Consider the following 24,451-nt stretch of genomic DNA (forward strand, 5'->3'; position numbering starts at 1 on the left):
CAACTGATGCAACATCCAATCAGCCATGCCACATCACTCACACCCAGCAGAAAGGCTAGCACAAACAACCCCGGAAAGATAAACTGCCTGCTAATGAATGCACGCTCACTTTGAAAACACGCCACAGAAAGGCACCCTCGTCTACAGATCTCTGGGACCTTGCCAACCCTTTTACAACTCCATCCTCTACCTCATTGCTCCTATCGCCATCAACTTGAATCTGTATATCTTCCAAGGAGACCTCAACTTTCACCAAACACGGACAACACCAACACGGCTGACCTCCTAGAAAGAGTGGCCAACCTTAGTCTCAAGCAACTGGTCACTGACCACACATACATTGCAGGACACACACTCAACCCTATCTTCTAAGTCAGCAACAGAGTAAAATACACCCACATCAAAGAGCTCACCTGGACTTACCACCACTGCGTCCACTTCGTCCTCTCTGAACCCCTCAACACACCAATCCCCAACACCAGTGAAACAAGGCACAGATGGTCCAAGGTATCAGAACAACGTTGGACCAACGCCCTCAACTCCCACCTGCCCACCACCACCGATGACACAGAACAAGCAGTGGACAACTTCACCAACTGGATCACAGCAAGCACTAACGAAGTTGCCTCGAGGAAATTGACCAACCTCAAGAAACAAACACGACACCCCAACTGGTTCACAGAAGAACTAAAAGCCAGAAACTCAACTGCAATCAGGCGGAAAGAAGATGGCTTGCCAGTAAGACACTCGAGGACGGAATATGCTTCAAAGCTGCCCTCAACCACTATCATCACCTCCTGAAAAACACCAAGAAGACCATCCTAGCCACTCACATAAATGAAATCTCCATCTGCAAGGAACTTTTCAACATAGTCAAGGAATTCATCACCCCATCAGCAACAGAATACAACATCACACCCTCACAAGATCTCTGCAATGCCCTTGCGGACTTTTTCCACAACAAAATTATCACCATCTACCAAGACTTCGCACCCAAACCCTCGCCTGCAGACAGCATCAACTTTTTCATGCAGACTGATGACCACCTATGCCAGCTCACTTCATGGTATCCCCTAATGGAGAAGGAAACAGTGACCATCATGAGGTCCATCTACTCTGGAGCCCCCACAGACCCCTGCCCCCACCACGCGTACAACCTCGCCAATCAAGTTATCAGCAAAGAACTCACAAAGGTCTTCAACTCTTCGATCACCAAAGCCCACTTCACCCAGAACTAGTAAAACGCCGATGTGAAGCCTTTGCTGAAGAAGCCACCCATGGACCCAGGACAAATGAAGATTTACCGTCCCATCTCCTTGCTCCCCTTGCCACCCAAGGCCATTGAGAAGGCAATCAACATCCAGCTCATCAGGCATCTGGAGAACCCCAACCTCCTGGACTGCTCCCAATTTGGCTTCAGAACAAACCACAGCATAGAGATAGCTCTAGTCACAGCCACAGAGAACATCCACATTTTGCTAGACCAGAGAGAAACAATGGGCCTCATATCCTCGACATCTCAGCTGCTTTCAACACCTTATCCCACCACCCACTGATCAACATGCTCCACCAGATCGAAATCCAAGGAGCAGCCCTCAAGTGGATTGCATCATAACTCAAAGGAAGATCACAGAAAGTCATCCTCCCTCCCTACTCTCGACTCCTCACTCCCTAAGAACATCACCTGTGGTGTACCTCAAAGCTCATCCCAACCCTCTTTAACACATACATGACCCCTCTGGGAAACATCGTCGAAAGCCACGGACTCGACATCTCCTACACCGAAAAAACCCAACTCATCCTCTCTCTGACCAACATTCCAAGAACCACCAAAGACAAGTTCCAAAGATGCATGAAAGATGCTGCCAACTGGATGAACAACAACTGTCTCTAACTCAACACCGTCTGCATGGTGACTGGAAAAGGACATGGCTAAAGACCATGAGCTGCAATTACCCCACTGAACCAGCCAAAGGACTTGTGCGCCATATGCTCTCGTTGGTTGAGTGCAGGCCACAGCCAGATATCATACTGATGATTTCACATGAGACATCAGAGAGAGCAGTCACACATTACTCCATAGATGACCGTACTTGTGGAAACATATATGCCTTGCAGATGATGTACATGTAGGGTGACCAGGTGTCCCGGATTTGCAGCGACAATTCCGTTTTTTCACCATCTGTCCTGGCAGATTTCAGCAAATGTGGCACGTGTCCTGGTTTTCAGAGGGCCTGCTGAAAACAGCGGGAGGCACTTTTTGTGTGTTTAAAAAGGACTAGCAAGCAGCTCGTATCAAAAAGCAAGTCAATTAGCAGGAAAGATACTCGGCGTAAAAATGACATTTCATTTCCTTAGTATCTCCTTGTCTGTGTTAATCAGCGCTGCCATTCTGTGCTGGAGTAAAACTATAGTCCTTTTTTTTGTGTGAAATGTTCCAGTATTTGTTTTTCAAATTCTGGTCAGCCTATCTATATGGAAGCAAAGGCTTTGTAGCTGCACACTTCATTCATGGACATCTGAACAAACTAAAAAGCAATTGTATTGTGGCATAACTAATGCCAACATACAGATGCTCGCACACTAAACAAAAGGTTATAATAGGGACCTGCCATTACACCACCGAGCTGCCAACATAAATGCAGGTTGAAGGTTGATGCTCCACTATTAATGTTTAGATTTCCTGCCAGACCCTGCATTGGCGAGGAAGGCTGTCATAATTACACTCGGAAGCTCCTATGTCTAGTTAAATAAGCTTTCAAAGGTCGACGAGAGCAAATTATACTTTTTTTTATTTAGGGTATCTTTATAAGGCACCAGCGTTTGCACCAAAATGAAATTTGCTTTTCCTGTGGATTATAAGATTTAAACTTAAGAGCACACAGCAATATATGATCTGGGCGGTAAATCATATGGTTGCCTTGACTTGCATTCTTTTTCAAGTCCAGCGGATGTAGGACACGATATTACACTTCTTGTGACACTCCCCAGTATGACAGTCCGACTACAGGCGAGCCTAACATCTCTGTGCTGCAAACGAGAAAGTTTCTGTGTCATCTGCGATCTTTCTATGGGCGCGAGGTGATAACTAGACCTTACAGATGTGCCCTGTCTTTATATATCTGCTGGGGGTCTACTTTTAATTGGAACAGACGCCAAGTCGAGCTCATGTGGCTGTGCTCCCGCGGTGCACGCCTCGTTCCATGCAAGAAGCCGAAGGCAGAGGCCTTGCCAGGCAATGCTCTGACACTTCAAGCCTCACTCCATCTGTCTAGAAGCACCGGAGGGGGCGCAGCACCTAGCCGCGTGCGCGCGCGTCCCGCGGTGCCTGCGCACCACAATGCTGCGCTGGCAGGCGGGTACCCCAGAAAGGAGAAACATCAGCGGCCAATTACCGCATCTCTGTTGGGCTCCCCCGCAGGTGAGGAGAACGACGTAGGAGCTGGTGGGTCGCCGCCGGTATAGCGGTGCGCTGCTCGTTACTGCGCCATCATGCTCTGTACGACGCTCCCTGCGGCCACCAACATCGCTCATTATCACTGCCGGAGCGGCCGGGTGGCTCAAAACACAGCTTGGGCCCATCTACCACACCAGTGCTCCACAGGCTGCCCGAGGCGTACCCGCCTGCTAATGAGGCCGCCCAGCATCGAGAAACGCATATCCCCTTGACCGAGGCAAGCCGAGGGAGGGCCCCAAGTATGAAAGGCCAACCCCCTCCCTCACCGCTTGTTTTGCCACACTTCTGAACTCCGCGCCCAAGGACACACGAGCGCGCAAACGTCAGGGAGCGCTGCTTTCTGGCACGCGTATAAACTCATTTCTCTCCCTAATGTGTCGTGGGAGGTGGGTTCACATTGAGGCCATTTCTAAAATCACGGATGAGATGGTGAGAGGGGAGGGCTGTCCCATGTCCTGGTTTCAACTCAACGGCCCGTGTATCTGTTTTTGGTGAGTTCAAACGCCGTGGATGAGTATACACAACACGCACATGAAAGGAGAAAGCGCACTGGGTCCGACTGGATAGTTAGTAAGGAAACCACCATCTTTCACCAAGAATTGTCACTGTTCGCAGGCTCCCCATAGAAGCCAGAACTATATATCAGACCTGCCAACTCACACGGTGCTACCGAGTGCACAGAGGTCGAAGTGCATTAAAATCATATGGGAACTGTAATGCTGTGCGCAATGGGGGCGGAGTGAGTGAGCATGGTCAAAGGAATGGTTAAAAAATCAAAAAAAACCTGTAACATTTTTCAGTCTTTCACTTTCAGGTAGCTACAAATAAAATAACACACAGCTTAAAGAACATGAAATGCAAGTTCTGTTAATCAGTGGGAAATGAACTATTGTATATTATGAAACCTCTGTTAGTTAATGCACTGCACTAGAGAGCCGCAGAACGGACTCCTGGTTGGTGTAGTGGAGAGTAGGGACTTGTGTATGTTTAGGGCAACCAGGTCCCAGTCTGTGACAGAAAGCGCTGTGAATATGTAAGTCATTATTTGAAACTTCCATAACACACATTATAGGACAGTATAAGATAGGCTGATACAAAATGCGCAAAAGCTTTCAGTTAAAAAAGGGCTTCCAAATTATAGGTTTAGTAATATCCAGACTGTACATAGTGAAATTTGTTTTATAACTGTCTTTAAAAGCGCACACTTCACATCTTAACTGGTAGCTCCCTTACAATACCTTTCAAGAAGAACAAAACTATTTAACAAGCGCACACTTCACAGCTTAGCTGTCGGCTCTCCTACAATATCTCTCAAAAACAATAAATATGTGTCATCAGGAAGCATCATATGATTCCATCAGTTAATGCCAATACCGGCCTCCAAGCACCCTTTAAATTTGCAAATTGACCGGTTGCACACATTTACGTTTCTTTCAGGCAAGAAAGCACCCTGGAAAGAAGGCTAGTGTAATTGTTTGCCCCTCCCTTGGTTTCACAGCACAGGATTCTTCCTGTCTTACACTTCAGCGGAAGCATTTCTACTCTTGGAGTCAACTGTCCTTGAACAATTGTCTTTTCACAAAAAGTAGGGGAAGAGTTTTTCTAAAATCAAAAAAGTATGGGCACATTGTGCCTCTCAGATATCCCCACTGGTGACCCTGTATTGGCTCCCTATACACAGTCAGCCAATATCACACGGTGGCAGGGAAAACATGCTGAAACCCACTTTAAACAGTGGATTTCCAGTTCATTTTCAGAGGCTTTAAACTGCTGACATCCATTAAGGGGGTTGAAAACTCCAGTAGACATTGGCACCAGCCTCAACAAGCTTGTTTTTTGTGCGAGTGCATTTGTAGGCAGGGGCAAAAGTGCCTTTTTTCGTACTTCTCAGCATGAGGCTCCACCCCCTTTAAGACTCTGCCCCCTCCTCACATGGTGACATTTTAATTCTGGTTGGCAGATGTGTTGCTCACCCACAAGGTCTTGCATACAGCCACTCCTCGATACCTAGTGAACAAACTGAAGCTTTCGAGAGGCACTAGGCCATCACAAAATGCAAAGGCTTTGCTGTTGGAGCCTGGGACCTTCACAAAGGAACAATTCATGGCACAATCCTTGTCGGGTAGTGCGACTAGAATATGGAACTCCCCATCCCCGAAACTACTTACCACCACTTTATTGCAGAACTAAGCTCAAAGGCCTTCTTCTACAAAGACACTTCAGCCAACTGGCCACTTAGCCAACCCTACCAGGATAATGTACCCTTCTGCACTTCCCCTGTCTCAGCTTACCTAACCTTGCTGCTAATACCCTCCAGGGCCAAACTGGCCGTAGCAGGCACCAGGCAATCCCCTAGTGCGCCGCACAGGTGGGGGCCGGTTTTGGGCCCCTGGGGGCCATTTTTGTTACAGGGCCGTTTTTGCAGCATAGCTTCAAAATCGGCCCTGTAACAAAATCGGCTGTAAACCGGCCCTGGCACTTTGCCAGGGCCGGTTGTGGTTCCCAGTCCGGCCCTGATACCCTCACCTCCTACCTCCCCTATAATCTGTATAACATGCATGCCGTTGTGAGGACCGAAACAAACAAATACCTCTATGTTTTTTCCCACCACTTTATGCCTCTTGTAATAATCATAACTAGAAACTGTTTGTAACTTAGTAATGAAACCTGTTTTTATGTTAAAGCACTCTAACACTTTTGGGTAATGTCAGAGCTATATATAAATGAATAAAAAATAAAAAAATAAAAGAATGCACTGCTCTTAAGTCTTGACCCTTAAGCTCAGGAGTGAATATTTTACCTTCCCGAAGGGGGCCTACTGTGTGTTCTTATGTATGGGTCGAGAGTAAATGCAGCATTTTTGTATGTATGTATTGGTATTTCCATCACATGACTGAAATGCTCTACAAGCCCAAAGACCAGCATAAATTCAACGAGTGATAAGAAAGGTACCTGGGATTTGGATGGTTAATACATTGTGATGTAGTGTTCTTTTAGGAGGTGCATCATCTAAACTATCCTAAACAGAATTGGGGTGCATCTTATGGATAAAGAGATGTTGCTCCAGGCTCTGGGTGCATAGATAGAAAAGGTCTGCTGCGTTGTTTTTTTTAACCCTTCTTAGCCTGCGGTCTGATGGTGTCCTGGCTGCGGGTGTGCCGAGAACAACCAGACGTGGAGAGCTTATCTGCAAGATAAGTGGTCGTGCTGGCCATGGTGGCTTTGTAAATTATGCAGCTGGTTTTGAAGATGGTGCAGGATGGCAAGGCGTGCCAATGGAGTTCCAATAGGATGGGGATGCTATGATCATTTTTGGGACTGCATGAACAAAATTTATCAATCCCATCCAAGTGGCTAAGGAGAAGAATTCATGTGTTACTGAACACTACAGTCAGCAGACGGCCATTATCCTCTGGGCCTCAATAAGATGCTTTTGCTCATCTTTGCCATGTCAAGCGTGACATTCTGAAGATAGGAAAATGAGGCTGCCTCACTCCACCAGCCTTAATGTTATAGGTGCCCTCTTTGGAGTGATCGATAAGTGCTATACAACTTCTCGATGGCCTAGTATTAAATAACGTGCTCGCTTCCACAGTCTTCGGGTTTTGTAATGATAGCGCTCAAATAAGTGGACTGATAAATCAACTGCTATGAGTCAAAAAATTTGCATCATTAACTACAAACGATTTCCAACCAGCAAGAACTCCTTGACGAAAATATTGTAAATTAGCCTTTCTTCATGTAAGCCAAAAATGCCCCTCTCTACCTCTCTGTTGTTATTTGACCTAAGTACACCATTTTATCCCTCTATTTTAGAGCAGGTTATACCCAGTTTTTTAATGTAGCACTTAGCACCAGTATTCAACACGTTTTACGATGCTCACAATTTTTGCAGCTAATGGAACTGGGGTGTATACAATTAATTTGTCCATGATGGTAGTGTCATGTATGAATTACCATGTGTGGCAACTGGTACTATTCTTTGCAAGTTCAGTGACTTAACCCACCTGAATACTCTTCTGAAAGTAGCTTATGCATGTTCTCTCCCAAGGGTTAGCATGAGCTTGAATTTGTTTATGTGTACATGCTAGCTATTAATATTTAATAAATGCTGACATCTTACACTTTCAATAAATGTAGTCTTAAAACAATTTTCGCCACTAATCATTTAGCCAAATCTCTTCCTCTTACCTTCCCAGACTGCGCCACAAGGTGTGACACAGCAGGTACAGTGATGCCTGAGCTACTTAGGAGTACTGAGGGGTCATTCTCATCTCTGCCCCCTGTGTGTGCAGCAATTCATGTCAACGCTGAACAGTTCGAAAGGTGAGCGTGTTCGATGTGCCAATGCGTGGTTTCCATTTTAGGATAGCATTATTGTCAATGACCTTATTGGAGTCTCAGAGAGTGGAACAAAGTACACTGAAAACTGGACTGGGGTTTTCAAATAATTTAGGCTGAGGCAAAGCCCACCACCTGGCTGGGGCATTATGAGTTGCATGCCAGGCTCGATGTAGAGTGCACTTGGCTCTGTCCAGCTGGCCACCATGAACGCAAAACCACAGCACATTAACAAACAACTCATACAATAAAGAAGCAGGCTTCCTTTGGAATTGTTGAGCTGCTCGTGATGTGACCTGTTGCTTTTTGTTTCCCTCCTACATTCGGACACTGCCCTCTCCCCATCCCTCTTTTAAATGATGAGTGAGTTCTATTGCACTATTTATTACTCCATGAAGTGTCTGCAGAAACTCTTAATGCCCATCTTGCCCCAGATACAGACCTGGATACTTGGCCTTCTTTTGTCTGTATTGACAGGTTCCAAAATGCACATATGGTACTCACTCATTGGATCCCCGCTGTTCGGGCCTCTGTAAAGAGCTGGCCCCCTCAGCAAACCTTCTTATAGCTCCTTTGTACCTTGGGTATTTATTTCACTGCCCTCTTTCAACACAAGAAGGCACCTGCATTTAGGAAGGGAGTGTAAAAAGCTGGGCTATGCAGGATATTTCCAGAGGAAGCAAACACTAGCCTGAGAGTGACCCATTCTCCGTGACATCACAGACCTTCTCCTCATGCCTATAGCAAAGCAGTGGAGGTGCAAGGTACAAAGTAATCGCAGATTGAGGGTCGATGTTAGACCTGACATCCTTGGGTTGGTATTCCCCAAACATTTTGCCATCACTCCCTTACTTTGCTGTATCCGTTTTTGTTGGCATTAGGACTCTATACAAGTTATCCCCCCTGAGCTGTTCTAAAGTGATTGTGCTCTTTCCTTAAAACATGGTAACATTTGAATAAACCTGATTGGCACATTTAATTTACTTGAAAGTCCCTGGTAACTGGTACTACATGTACCTAGGGCCTGTGAATTAAATGCTAATAGTGGGCATCAGCACTCATTGTGCCCACCATAAAGTAGTACTATAAAGCATGTCTAAGGCCTTTAGTGCAGTTTTAGATTGCAATTTAAAACTGACAAAAAAATCTTCCTTTTTATTACTCATAAGTCACGCCTAAGGTGGGGCCTAAAGGCTTATAGGGGAGGGCTCATAGTATGGCAAAGGTAGGACATGCGTGTTGAAGTTTTACATGTTCTGACAGTGAGAAACTGTCGTTTTTCACTGTTGTAAGCCCTAGCTCTTGCATACACTAACACTGGGTTTCCTTATTGCATATATTAAGTGCTAACTTCATAGACTGGGAGCATAAGGAGAAATGATAATTACACTCCAAATAATTGTAATTGAAAATACTCTTTAATGGTGAAGTCAGATTTTAAGATACTGTTTGAAAATACCACTTTAAGAAAGTTGGCATTTTACTGACTAAATCAAAGGTGCCAGGTGCCTTTAGGTAGTTCTCTGGTCAGATGACTGTGAATGGCTTGGCTGTTTTGGGTAGTGTATTGTTTCTAGACAGTGAGACAATGAAGGCCTAGGTGTCAGGTGAGAGGGTTTTCCCGACAGGGAGGTTGGTGAAGAGCTATACCCTGCCCTGATCACACTCAAAAGTTCTCTGCCTGCAGCACACACAAAGGAACATGACACAACAGGCCTGCCCTTGCTTTTGCCACCTTAGACAAACCCTCCAGGATTTCACAATTTGCGGCTAATCAGCACTTTTGTAAAAATGCCACGATTTTTACAAAAGTGCCCGTGAAATCAGCACTTTTGTAAAAATGCCGCAATTAATGTGCACATTTAGCAAAGTCCCGTATCTAAAGTGAAAATGCATTAGATACTAAAAGTTACCTTCACCAGCAACACACATTTACCTTGTCCTGAAGAAGGTAATGTTGCTCAGATTTTAAGGCAAAGTGTTGAGTTCATAATCCGCATGTGGAAGCAGAGGTGTTCCTCACTCATCTGGTGATTCAGCAAAAATCTATATCTGTCCCTGCAACTGAGTAACTCATACAAGAGGGTGGATCAGCGAGACATGAACTATTTCCATTCATGTTTTTAACACAGAAGACTTTACACCAAGATTACACTAAACTGAACCGAGAGGCTTCCAATGACAAGAAGTCCATCAAAATGATCATTCCAATACCTCTACGGCAATAAGGTGCACAGTAGTGGAATTCAACTCATACCATATTTGCTGCCTGCGTAATAAGAGGTTTAAGAAAAGTTTTGCTTTGTGGCATATTACATTGTGTGTTGAACTTTGGCAAACATGAAACAAATTAATTCTGTATTATTGGTGCGGTTTATACAAGGAGGAGGATACTAACCAGTTGCTACCCCAAACATCTTTTGGGTTTCATGTGCTGCAGACACAGTCTGCAACTATACTTCCTAGGTACGCGAGAAAATACTAAGCGGAGTCTGCTTCACTTTCGTCTAGTGAAAGCTTTTATGCAAAACGTGTCAAGTAAATCTTGAGAAACCCGTTTGTTTCATAGTTTTTTACATATAGCACAAAATATGAGGTAAATATTTGCCCCATCACATGCGCCAGATCAAAACTTAGCAAAACAAACTGCTGTAAAGTTAGCTAAAAATAAAAATAATAGGATAGTTAAAAATTGAAATGCTGGCTTTGCTTGTTTGATTACAATGTATTATGCATCCAAATCCATTAATGGTTCTGATTGGTTCTAGCTTTTACCAGTTTATAGAACTGTTTTTAATCTGCAGATAAATAGATTTTATTTTCGAGTCAAAACTTTTGTAATTGAGCCTTTTTCAACTTGTATGAAGAGTAAGAGCCTCAGTCACAAACGTGCATGGCAGGCACATCAAAAAAGCATTGGCAAAGGCAATAATTCTCACATTTGGCATCTATTGACTTTACTAATGGTTTTACTTATTCACCAAAACATCCCCTGAACCTGTGACACAGGACTAACAACTTAAAAATAAAAGCTTTTGACATTGCTGTTCGTCATTTTGTAGGCCTGAATACCACTCATGAAGGTATATAAAATGACGCAGCAGTAAGGAGCTTACTTCTATTAAAGGCTCCTTAAACGCCTCATTAGGGGTAGTAAGCGCTATATAAATACAATTACAAAATATGTTATTTATAGTTTATTGAATTGTATTCTACATTTAAATAGCACTCTTTAAAATATATTTTAGAGTATGTCAGACATTGTCAGGGAAAGGCTACTAATATCATTTTCTTTCAAGTATATTTATTTCTTAGATATGTAAAAGCTAAAATAGAAAGCCCTTTTTAATAAACCTTTCAAATTCAGAAGTTGCTTTATTATATGAAAGTATGGGTTGTCTCAACGCATCACGATATATTTTAAATACAGGCACATTGGACATGGAAGGTGAGGGGGTAACATGGCCAACTAGAGCATGGGCGTCAATTCACTAAAATGCTAGGGGTAGTGGAAGGGACATCACTGGAAATGACATCACATCAGGGCCTATTTCAAACTGGAATACTCTGCTAAAACAGTTTCCATTGTTTTAAAGCTGAAAATGAATGATTATGAGTAAAACACAGTGCCGCAAAAATACTGCTAAATTTCCATATTTGTGCCGCTAAATTTCCATATTTGTGCTGCTAAATCTGCTAATCCATACCGTAATATCCTGGGGGGTCTGCTTAGACACTTTGCACTGCTGGCACCAGGGGAAAGGTAAGAACTGACCAGAATCAGTTTTGGGGCTAGGTCAGGGAATTCCCTCACAAAGGCTGGCACTAGGTATAAAAGTGAGAGCTTCAGAAACGCTCATTAGAACACTCATGGACCTGTGGAAGATTTAGAAGAAGGACTTTCCTGCTGTTTCAGCAAAAGGGAATGCGCTGCTGACTGAAGACACTAGATTGGACCTGCTTACCTTGGACCTAGGCTATGCAGAGTGAACCCAAGGGTCAGTTGGCTGACCACCTGTGTGAGTTAAATGGACACAAAAATCTTCCATAGGACTCCCTGCAACTGCCCAGCTGATCAGCACCTACTGGACCTGCATGAGACATGCTGCTGACCTCTGCTGGAGTTAGTCCTGCTTCCCAAGGAGTGGCCCCCAGGTTCTGGACCCTTGGCTGTCATCAGTGTGAACTACTCCTGAAGAAAAGGTGAAGTTACAGAAGTTTTGGGCTCCTTGCAATTGTGAAATGTCCTCCTTGTGCTGAGAACTGACTTCCCGCAACAATCACCAAAGCAAAGTTCCAGCAGGACCTGCCGCCTGCGCCAACAGTGACTGTCCATGATGACCAGCAACATGATACCTGCACTTCACACTGCTGCGATCCTCGATGACAATCAACCAACATGAAGCTCGAGTGATGATCGACTTCTCGCGCTACAGAAATGGCTATCCGTGACAGTCGACCTGCTCCTTGCACAACAGCCTCCTCCTTACGGCCCCCAACAACACAAAGGGAACTCTTTACATCGGATTTGAGAAGGTAACTTTTCACGGGACTAACATGGTCCCTGTATACGATCCACGCTCCATCGCAGTCTGGCTGATTTTGTGACTTTTCCCCGTTCTAGCGCAACCAGATACCAGTGAGTGGCGCTTTGTGGTTTTAAAAACTCATATCTCTGGTTCAACTGATTAGATTTTTGTTGTTTTTTGTGTCATTTTATTAATTACAAATTATTCAGTTTTTCTAAATTGATTTAGGATTTTTCTTGTATTGTGTTTTTAATTTATCACTGTTTTGTGCCAAGCTACCAGAGGGTTAATAACAGGTAATTTAGTGACTTTTGTGGATCACTCAGGCAAGGACTGTGTTCATTTTTAAGAAGGGCGTCCACCCCTCTCAACTAAGAGCCCTTTTTTTTTTTTTTACAGCTAGTCTCATTTGAAAGGGCTAATAGTGAAACATAGTTAACCTGCCTACGGTATTCTGGGCCAAGCAACAGCCAGCACAGCCCAGCCACCACAGCACTGGAGCAGAGAGGACACATTTGCTTATTCTTCCTCTTCAAAGTTTCTGACTTTGCCTTTTATTCCTTTCCAAAGTATCTAAATTTGGAGGCTCAATAGAAGCCGTAACGAAAATATTACTTACCTGTAAGAATAGTTTTTCAGCCTAGACTCTTCTAGATTCACAACGTTTGTGAATCTAGAAGACGTCTATGCTGCAAAACTCTGGTAGACTTTTATGCTCCTAAGCACTGCCAGTTCTTATTGAGTAGGAACCTCCCTGTTTCCAGCTATTCTTCTCTCCCCCCTTGCCCTTCCTTCTGTGTCCTGCAACCAGCCGCACTTTGAAGTGCCTGAGAGGTCATTATTTTATGCCATTTTATTGGCAATTTGATTAGCGCACGATACCGTGTGAAATTGTGTTACCAGTGGTGCATGTTCTATTTTAAGTGAATTTGTCAACTTCAATGAGGTGTGTGTGTGCATTCGTGGTGTTGAATGGATGAGATAAAAAGGCTCTACCCAGTCACTTACGGATGGTGGTGCATACCCATTTCCCTGCATAAGTATATGTGTAAGACATTTAGTTGTGGTGAGTGTTGTTGCATGCTGTAACAGCACATCTGACTGGTGATGGATGCTTGGAAGGAATGCTGGTTCGATGAATTAACACCACATTTAAAGCGCACTGTTACCGTTATGCGGGGCATCCTGGTGTTGGAGAAGTCAAACGGAGAGACGAGCGAAGAGTTAAAATGATTTGAATAATCAAGTGAAGGAACATACAAGTGGATCTGGGAGTAACAGGCAAAGAATTCCACATTTTAGCAGACATGTAGGATAACGATCGACCCGCAATCCGGCGCTGCCTGAGGTGAAGAACAGACCGAATGCTGGAGGATGAGGACCGAAAATCTCATGCAGTTTTGTAGGGAAGCACCTTACTTCTAAGTTACAGCAGCAGTAGCGGCTGCTATGGGGCAGTAGTGGTGAGGCAGGAAGGGGCGGAGGGTGAAAAAAAAGAAAAGAAAAAAACTAAAATTCACTTACCAGCCGGCTGCCGCCTCTCATTCCGTCCTCTTCAGTCAACTCAGGAAACAGGAAGCACACAGGTTCCCAGACTCCCCTAAGCAAATCACAACGCAGCTGTCACCAGGATGACAGCAGTGTCGTGATTGGTCTGAGCAGCCTGGTTCGGCGCTCAGACAGTGAGTGGGAGGATGTACATGTTCTCCACCCGGCTGTGCAATACAGTGCAGAAAATCTAAGTGCGCATGACTGGTGGGTCGTCCCAAGACGGTCGGTCAAACTGTCATGCGCACTTAGAAAGTTCCCACCACTCATCCCCCTGCTCTGTGGGTAGCCCAGTCTCGCCCTGTCCTGCACCTACAGGTAAACATTGTTTACCCCGCATGCGAAACAATGCAATCCATTAAAACTCGGTCATTACAACAACTGTGTTGTTACATTGCATGCCATTACAACGTAGGCCGTTACAACGGCTTGCTGTAGGGGGCAGAAGGTGTTGGACTTTAAATCCAACACCTTCCCTACTGTTGCATAGACTGGAGTTGGAATAGTAAATTATACTATTCCAACATCCAGCGCCCCCCCTACGCAAGTCGTTGTAATGACTTGCCTTGTGTGGAAGAGGTGTGGGGCAGCGGCCAGTGTGCCTGACTTCGGAAACCGGGGGCTCACGGTTCGATCCCCGGCGACGGTGGCAGATCAGCCCAGCACCATATGACTCTGGGCAATAGCTTGCTTAATCTTCCCGACTGCCCCCAGCGCCTTGACACCTTCGGGTAATTATTCGCGTTTTACAAATATTGGACATTTACATTTGTAATGGAAAGCGATGTAACAACGCGGTTGTTGTAATAACCGCGTTGTTATGGCATGTGATCTAAACGCATGCCTTATAACGTGGCATATTCGCAACTAAACAGAGCCAGTACTGAAAAATAAAATGATAACATGGTGTTATTTTATTTTTCCTGTGGGACAACGCTCCTCTGCCTTAGCAGAGGAGCCGCCGCTGTGTAGCGGATCCGAACTATGGAAAACTCTATGCACGAAGCAGTAAGACATAAAGGGCCTCTTTGCTGCATCGTGAGTCAGTGTGAACTGGTATTGTGGTGCTCGGCTGTCTCTCTCCTTGGGAGATTTAAAATCAGCTGTGCAGCACCGTTCTGAGCCAACTAATGAGTTCATGGGAAGAAACAGACATAAGGAATTGAAGCTCGCATCACAGCTTTCTGTGTAGTCACAGTAAAGACAGTATTTTGTGAATCGATCTCAATATTGCAAAGCCTACAGATACAAGAGCAGGGATCTGAGGGGCAAAAGTCAGACGATCATCAAAAAGGACACTTATGGTGCGAGTAGATGTATTCTGAACAGGAGTGGAGCCGACTCAGGAGGCCTCCACCCGAAGATCGAACAGAAGACTGAGATCCAAGGAGCAGCGTCTCAGTCTTGTCCGAGTTCAGTTTCCAGGAGTTGCAGCTCATCCATGCAGCAACAGCTGACATATATGTGGCACATTAAGCTGCTCTGTTGGTTGATAGTGCACGGTGCGTACTGATGAAGATGCAGCTACAGAGAGCACGTGCTACACAAGCCCCAACACCACACAACACTGGACGCATGCTTCAACCCTGTGCTGTGACCCCACTCCTTGGGTTGAAACAGTAAGCCCAGCCAATGAGGATGCCATAAGATTGAATAGGAATTTATCATTAGCAGTACGGCAGCCAGGAGAACACAGGGTGCACACTACCCATGTCATCACAACAATTCATTAAGTTAATGGAGGCTAGTGCTTCCAGGGGGCAGGCGTGGTACCAATCACTCCTCTGCAGGAAGACTCCCATGGAACTCAACAATGGTGCCCGAGCGTGCACGCGGCCATGCGCCACTGCGTTTTACACTGCGTGTAGCGTGATATGTGCTCACCCCTACTTAACGAAGTATTGGTTTCTCTTGAGATTATACTACAAGATTCCTTATCTAAAGCCTATTTTTACACTTTGTTTTTTTTTGTTTTGCTTTGAAACTGGGTTATAATCTTTTAAAGGAACCCGGATAGAAGTCAGTAATGACGAATAACGTGTTGGCTAGAATGGATGAATAATAAAAGAAGATTCCAGAACACCTTCAGTGACTGACACAATGATCTTTATGAATGACTGGAAGAGATGAGCACCAGGGGGACGAATGTTGAATTCAATAATAACACACTCACATTATTCGTTATTATCAAGGTAAGTGGAGGTGCAGTTAAGAGATTTAACCCCTTCAGTGCCCATGACGAGCTGGACTCGTCATGGGCTGCAGTGGCGCTGTGCCCATGACGAGTCCAGCTCGTCATGAACTCCGCCCGCTAATGGAAGGCGCGGCACTGGGCGGGGAAAGGGGCGGGCATGCAAGGGGTTAAATGTGTACTTCCTTTACATACACCTCCCTTGATAAGATAGAGGTAGTGGATAGTAAACAAATACTTTCTTATATGTACTTACCTTAATGACATAAAGGTAGTAAATTTACATTTCACTAAATATATTTGCCTTGACAATATAGAGGTAGTTGATACTGTGGACGTAATATTTTTAGAGGTTGGATATTTCAACTGCTGGTGGGAGGTTGCAAGCCCAGCATCGCTGCAGCGCACCCTCTATTGGAAGAATCAAGAACCTGCAGAAGAAACCTATGAAATATGAAATATTGAAATACCAGTATTTGTAAAGCGCACAGCTACCTCCGAAGTGGTGCCTCGGCGCTGGGGGCCCCTGGGCTAACCTGCCACCGGCACCGGGGATCGAACCATGAACCACGCCCCGTAGTCCGGTGTCAGTCACCCTGGCCGCTGCGCCACACCTCTTCCACTAAGTAAGAATGTCAAAAGGGCGGACCCCCAGACATGCACTGCCATGTGAAACCCCGCAACCTACATGTGACAGAGGGGCTACGCACTGTTCCGTGAGAGCGCTAAGAAACCCACAGTTCGAGAATGTGGAGCATACCAATGACTCACAAGAAAACACGCTGGGACATTGATTACTCTACAGACAACCCCAGGGGGTGCACCAATAACACCCACCGTCATCGCCAATAATTGAGGAAATATGAGTCATCTCGTGGAAAGCTGGGAATCGAATGCAGGGAAGGGTTAAACGTAACTCACCCCTTCATTCCCCACTCGCAGTGAGATGCACGAAAGCAGACAGGAAGAGCCCTGATTGTATATTTTATGCCTGACTCTACGGGAGCAGTTGGCATCTCCGTGACCGTCGGGGGACAGTAATCTTCTTCTGGTATTAATACGTTTTTGCAGCTTAATATCTTTTGATTGATGCCTCGGTTCCCCGAGACAGACAGGGCTGCAGATGTGCAGCGAAAATTCACATCTGTGTTTGTCTGCGCCCAACCCTCACGGCTGGCACCCTGCAGGGCGCGCCGTGCCTACTGGAGATGAAGGTCACCCTGTCCCGATGCCAGGGCGGTCCTTGGCACTGGCATCAATACTGCGCGCATGCACAGTGTGCTGTATGTACCCGGCGCTGTGCAAAGGGCAGAGGTGAAGACATGACCTTGAGGGCAGGGGTGAAGGCATGACCCTGACCCTGCAAATCAGCAGCCGGGTCAGATGGAGTCACGCCAGTGAGTGATGCAAGAGGGGTCTAGAGCTCCCAGGGGGGGTAAAAGAACTGCCTGGACGCTCTGTCATGCACGTGTATGGAAGGTGTGAGGGTCACTGCCGAGAAATCAGGGTGGGTATGAGGGTCTCCCAGGGAACTCAGTTATTGCGAACACAGGAAGAATGAGGGCCCCAGGGTTGGTATCAGTGATTCTCAGCTACAGAAAGTTTCTGAGGGTGATACCAGTGATGTTCAGGTACAGAATGTCTGGGGGCCCCTGCAGTGATACCAGTTATGCTCGGGTACGGAAGGGCCGAGGGTCCCTGCAGTGATATCAGTGATGCTCGGGTACGGAAGGACTAAGGGCCCCTGAAGTGATATCAGTGATGCTTGGGTACGGAAGGACTAAGGGCCCCTGAAGTGATATCAGTGATGCTTGGGTACGGAAGGACCGAGGGCCCCTGCAGTGATATCAGTGATGCTCGGGTACGGAAGGGCCGAGGGCCCCTGCAGTGATACCAGTGATGCTCGGGTACGGAAGGACCGAGGGTCCCTGCATTGATACCAGTGATGCTCGGGTACGGAGGACCAAGGGCCCCTGAAGTGATATCAGTGATGCTCGGGTACGGAAGGGCCGAGGGCCCCTGCAGTGATATCAGTGATGCTCGGGTACGGAAGGACTGAGGGTCCATGCAGTGATACCAGTGATGCTCGGGTACGGAAGGGCCGAGGGCCCCTGCAGTGATATCAGTGATGCTCGGGTACGGAAGGGCCGAGGGTCCCTGCAGTGCCATCAGTGATGCTTGGGTGCAGAATGACCGAGGGTCCCTGCAGTGATATCAGTGATGCTCGGGTACGGAGGGGCCGAGGGCACCTGAAGTGATATCAGCGGTGCTCAGTTACAGAAGGACTGAGGGTCCCTGCAGGGATGTCAGTGATGCTCGGGTACGGAAGCACCGAGGGTCCCTGCAGTGATATCAGTGATGCTCGGGTACGGAAGGACCGAGAGCCCCTGTAGTGATATCAGTGATGCTCCGGTATGGAAGGGCCGAGGGCCCCTGCAGTGATATCAGTGATGCTCGGGTACGGAAGCACCGAGGGTCCCTGCAGTGATATCAGTGATGCTCGGGTACGGAAGGACTGAGGGTCCCTGCAGTGATACCAGTGATGCTCGGGTACGGAAGGGCCGAGGGTCCCTGCAGGATATCAGTGATGCTCGGGTACGGAAGGACCGAGGGCCCCTGCAGTGATATCTGTGATGCTCGGATCAGTGATGCTCGGGTACGGAAGGACTGAGGGTCCCTGAAGTGATATCAGTGATGCTCTGGTACGGAAGGGCCGAGGGCCCCTGCAGTGATATCAGTGATGCTCGGGTACGGAAGGACTGAGGGTCCCTGAAGTGATATCAGTGATGCTCTGGTACGGAAGGGCCGAGGGCCCCTGCAGTGATATCAGTGATGCTTGGGTACGGAAGGGCCGAGGGCCCCTGCAGGATATCAGTGATGCTCCGGTACGGAAGGGCCGAGGGCCCCTTCAGCGATATCAGTGATGCTCGGGTACAGAAGGACCGAGGGCCCCTGCAGTGATATCAGTGATGCTCGGGTACGGAAGGGCCGAGGGCCCCTGCAGTGATATCAGCGGTGCTCAGTTACAGAAGGACTGAGGGTCCCTGCAGGGATGTCAGTGATGCTCGGGTACGGAAGGACCGAGGGCCCCTGCAGCTATATCAGTGATGCTCAGGTACGGAAGAGCCGAGGGCCCCTGCAGTGATATCATTGATGCTCGGGTACGGAAGCACCGAGGGTCCCTGCAGTGATATAAGTGATGCTCGGGTACGGAACGACCGAGGGCCCCTGCAGTGATATCAGTGATGCTCCCGTACGGAATGAACGAGAGTCGCTGCAGTGATATCAGTGATGATCCGGAACGGAAGGGCGGAGGGCCCCTGCAGTGATATCAGTGATGCTCGGGTACGGAAGCACCGAGGGTTCCTGCAGTGATATCAGTGATGCTTGGGTACGGAAGGGCCGAGGGCCCCTGCAGGATATCAGTGATGCTCCAGTATGGAAGGGCCAAGGGCCCCTTCAGTGATATCAGTGATGCTCCGGTACGGAAGGGCCAAGGGCCCCTGCAGTGATATCAGTGATGCTCGGGTACGGAAGGGCCGAGGGCCCCTGCAGTGATATCAGTGATGCTCAGGTACGGAAGGGCCGAGGGCCCTTGTAGGATATCAGTGATACTCCGGTACGGAAGGACCGAGGGCCCCTGCAGCGATATCAGTGATGCTCGGTTACGGAAGAGCCGAGGGCCCCTGCAGTGATATCAGTGATGCTCGGGTACGGAAGCACCGAGGGCCCCTGCAGTGATATCAGTGATGCTCGGGTACGGAAGGACTGAGGGTCCCTGCAGTGATATCAGTGATGCTCGGGTACGGAAGGACTGAGGGTCCCTGCAGTGATACCAGTGATGCTCGGGTACGGAGGGGCCGAGGGGCCCTGCAGGATATCAGTGATGCTCGGGTACGGAAGGACCGAGGGCCCCTGCAGTGATATCAGTGATGCTCGGATCAGTGATGCTCAGGTACGGAAGGACCGATGGTCCCTGAAGTGATATCAGTGATGCTCGGGTACGGAAGGGCCGAGGGCCCCTGCAGTGATATCAGTGATGCTCCGGTACGGAATGACCGAGAGCCCCTGCAGTGATATCAGTGATGCTCCGGTACGGAAGGGCCGAGGGTCCCTGCAGTGATATCAGTGATGCTCGGGTACGGAAGCACCGAGGGTCTCTGCAGTGATATCAGTGATGCTCGGGTACGGAAGGACTGAGGGTCCCTGCAGTGATATCAGTGATGCTCGGGTACGGAAGGACTGAGGGTCCCTGCAGTGATGCCAGTGATGCTCGGGTACGGAAGGGCCGAGGGTCCCTGCAGGATATCAGTGATGCTCTGGTACGGAAGGGCCGAGGGCCCCTGCAGTGATATCAGTGATGCTTGGGTACGGAAGGGCCGAGGGCCCCTGCAGGATATCAGTGATGCTCCGGTATGGAAGGGCCGAGGGCCCCTTCAGTGATATCAGTGATGCTCCGGTACGGAAGGGCCAAGGGCCCCTGCAGTGATATCAGTGATGCTCGGGTACAGAAGGACCGAGGGCCCCTGCAGTGATATCAGTGATGCTCGGGTACGGAAGGGCCGAGGGCCCCTGCAGTGATATCAGCGGTGCTCAGTTACAGAAGGACTGAGGGTCCCTGCAGTGATATAAGTGATGCTCGGGTACGGAAGGACCGAGGGCCCCTGCAGTGATATCAGTGATGCTCCCGTACGGAATGAACGAGAGTCGCTGCAGTGATATCAGTGATGCTCCGGAACGGAAGGGCGGAGGGCCCCTGCAGTGATATCAGTGATGCTCGGGTACGGAAGCACCGAGGGTCCCTGCAGTGATATCAGTGATGCTCGGGTACGGAAGGACTGAGGGTCCCTGCAGTGATATCAGTGATGCTCGGGTACGGAAGGACTGAGGGTCCCTGCAGTGATACCAGTGATGCTCGGGTACGGAAGGGCCGAGGGTCCCTGCAGGATATCAGTGATGCTCGGGTACGGAAGGACTGAGGGTCCCTGCAGTGATATCAGTGATGCTCGGGTACGGAAGCACCGAGGGCCCCTGCAGTGATATCAGTGATGCTCGGGTACGGAAGGACTGAGGGTCCCTGCAGTGATATCAGTGATGCTCGGGTACGGAAGGACTGAGGGTCCCTGCAGTGATACCAGTGATGCTCGGGTACGGAGGGGCCGAGGGGCCCTGCAGGATATCAGTGATGCTCGGGTACGGAAGGACCGAGGGCCCCTGCAGTGATATCAGTGATGCTCGGATCAGTGATGCTCAGGTACGGAAGGACCGATGGTCCCTGAAGTGATATCAGTGATGCTCGGGTACGGAAGGGCCGAGGGCCCCTGCAGTGATATCAGTGATGCTCCGGTACGGAATGACCGAGAGCCCCTGCAGTGATATCAGTGATGCTCCGGTACGGAAGGGCCGAGGGTCCCTGCAGTGATATCAGTGATGCTCGGGTACGGAAGCACCGAGGGTCTCTGCAGTGATATCAGTGATGCTCGGGTACGGAAGGACTGAGGGTCCCTGCAGTGATATCAGTGATGCTCGGGTACGGAAGGACTGAGGGTCCCTGCAGTGATGCCAGTGATGCTCGGGTACGGAAGGGCCGAGGGTCCCTGCAGGATATCAGTGATGCTCTGGTACGGAAGGGCCGAGGGCCCCTGCAGTGATATCAGTGATGCTTGGGTACGGAAGGGCCGAGGGCCCCTGCAGGATATCAGTGATGCTCCGGTATGGAAGGGCCGAGGGCCCCTTCAGTGATATCAGTGATGCTCCGGTACGGAAGGGCCAAGGGCCCCTGCAGTGATATCAGTGATGCTCGGGTACAGAAGGACCGAGGGCCCCTGCAGTGATATCAGTGATGCTCGGGTACGGAAGGGCCGAGGGCCCCTGCAGTGATATCAGCGGTGCTCAGTTACAGAAGGACTGAGGGTCCCTGCAGTGATATAAGTGATGCTCGGGTACGGAAGGACCGAGGGCCCCTGCAGTGATATCAGTGATGCTCCGGAACGGAAGGGCGGAGGGCCCCTGCAGTGATATCAGTGATGCTCGGGTACGGAAGCACCGAGGGTCCCTGCAGTGATATCAGTGATGCTCGGGTACGGAAGGACTGAGGGTCCCTGCAGTGATATCAGTGATGCTCGGGTACGGAAGGACTGAGGGTCCCTGCAGTGATACCAGTGATGCTCGGGTACGGAAGGGCCGAGGGTCCCTGCAGGATATCAGTGATGCTCGGGTACGGAAGGACCGAGGGCCCCTGCAGTGATATCAGTGATGCTCGGATCAGTAATGCTCAGGTACGGAAGTACCGATGGTCCCTGAAGTGATATCAGTGATGCTCGGGTACGGAAGGGCCGAGGGCCCCTGCAGTGATATCAGTGATGCTCAGGTACGGAAGGGCCGAGGGCCCCTGCAGGATATCAGTGATACTCCGGTACGGAAGGACCGAGGGCCCCTGCAGCGATATCAGTGATGCTCGGTTACGGAAGAGCCGAGGGCCCCTGCAGTGATATCAGTGATGCTCGGGTACGGAAGCACCGAGGGTCCCTGCAGTGATATCAGTGATGCTCCGGTATGGAAGGACCGAGGGCCCCTGCAGTGATATCAGTGATGCTCCGGTACGGAATGACCGAGAGCCCCTGCAGTGATATCAGTGATGCTCCGGTACGGAAGGGCCGAGGGCCCCTGCAGTGATATCAGTGATGCTCGGGTACGGAAGCACCGAGGGTCTCTGCAGTGATATCAGTGATGCTTGGGTACGGAAGGACTGAGGGTCCCTGCAGTGATATCAGTGATGCTCGGGTACGGAAGGACTGAGGGTCCCTGCAGTGATACCAGTGATGCTCGGGTACGGAAGGGCCGAGGGTCCCTGCAGGATATCAGTGATGCTCGGGTACGGAAGGACCGAGGGCCCCTGCAGTGATATCAGTGATGCTCGGATCAGTGATGCTCGGGTACGGAAGGACCGAGGGTCCCTGAAGTGATATCAGTGATGCTCGGATACGGAAGGGCCGAGGGCCCCTGCAGTGATATCAGTGATGCTCGGATCAGTGATGCACGGGTACGGAAGGACCGAGGGTCCCTGAAGTGATATCAGTGATGCTCGGGTACAGAAGGGCCGAGGGCCCCTGCAGTGATATCAGTGATGCTCGGGTACGGAAGGGCCGAGGGCCCCTGCAGGATATCAGTGATACTCCGGTACGGAAGGGCCGAGGGCCCCTGCAGTGATATCAGTGATGCTCCGGAACGGAAGGGCCGAGGGCCCCTGCAGTGATATCAGTGATGCTCGGGTACGGAAGGACCGAGGGTCCCTGCAGTGATATCAGTGATGCTCGGGTACGGAAGGACTGAGGGTCCCTGCAGTGATATCAGTGATGCTCGGGTACGGAAGGACTGAGGGTCCCTGCAGTCATACCAGTGATGCTCGGGTACGGAAGGGCCGAGGGCCCCTGCAGTGATATCAGTGATGCTCGGGTACTGAAGGGCCGAGTGCCCGTGCAGTGATATCAGTGATGCTCGGGTACGGAAGGGCCGAGGGCCCCTGCAGTGATATCAGTGATGCTCGGGTACAGAAGGACTGAGGGCCCCTGCAGTGATATCAGTGATGCTTGGGTACAGAAGGACTGAGGGTCCCTGCAGTGATATCATTGATGCTCGGATCAGTGATGCTCGGGTACGGAAGGGCCGAGGGCCCCTGCAGTGATATCAGTGATGCTCGGGTACAGAAGGACTGAGGGCCCCTGCAGCGATATCAGTGATGCTTGGGTACAGAAGGACTGAGGGTCCCTGCAGTGATATCAGTGATGCTCCGGTATGGAAGGACCGAGGGCCCCTGCAGTGATATCAGTGATGCTCGGGTACGGAAGGACCGAGGGCCCCTGCAGTGATATCAGTGATGCTCGGGTACGGAAGGGCCGAGGGCCCCTGCAGTGATATCAGTGATGCTCGGGTACGGAAGGGCCGAGGGCCCCTGCAGTGCTATCGGTGATGCTTAGATGCAGAATGACCGAGGGCCCCTGCAGTGATATCAGCGGTGCTCAATAACAGAAGGACTGAGGGTCCCTGCAGTGATATCAGTGATGCTCCGGTATGGAATGACCGAGGGCCCCTGCAGTGATATCAGTGATGCTCGGGTACGGAAGGGCCAAGTGCCCCTGCAGTGATATCAGTGATGCTCGGGTACGAAAGGACCGAGGGTCCCTGTAGTGCTATCAGTGATGCTCGGGTACGGAAGGGCCGAGGGCCCGTGCAGTGCTATCAGTGATGCTTATATGCAGAATGACCGAGGGCCCCTGCAGTGATATCAGCGGTGTTCAGTAACAGAAGGACTGAGGGACCCTGCAGTGATATCAGTGATGCTTGGGTACAGAAGGACTGAGGGTCCCTGCAGTGATATCAGTGATG

General features: G+C 49.1%; 1 protein-coding gene across 8 annotated transcripts in view; it reads right to left on the reverse strand.

Moving 5' to 3' along the window:
* The window catches only part of SDK2 (sidekick cell adhesion molecule 2), a 1,027,095-nt gene that overhangs the window by 264,139 nt on the left and 738,505 nt on the right, over positions 1-24,451 (reverse strand). The window lies entirely within an intron of this gene.

The sequence above is a fragment of the Triturus cristatus genome, chromosome 7 (assembly GCF_964204655.1).
Source record: "Triturus cristatus chromosome 7, aTriCri1.1, whole genome shotgun sequence".
Lineage (NCBI taxonomy): Eukaryota > Metazoa > Chordata > Amphibia > Caudata > Salamandridae > Triturus > Triturus cristatus.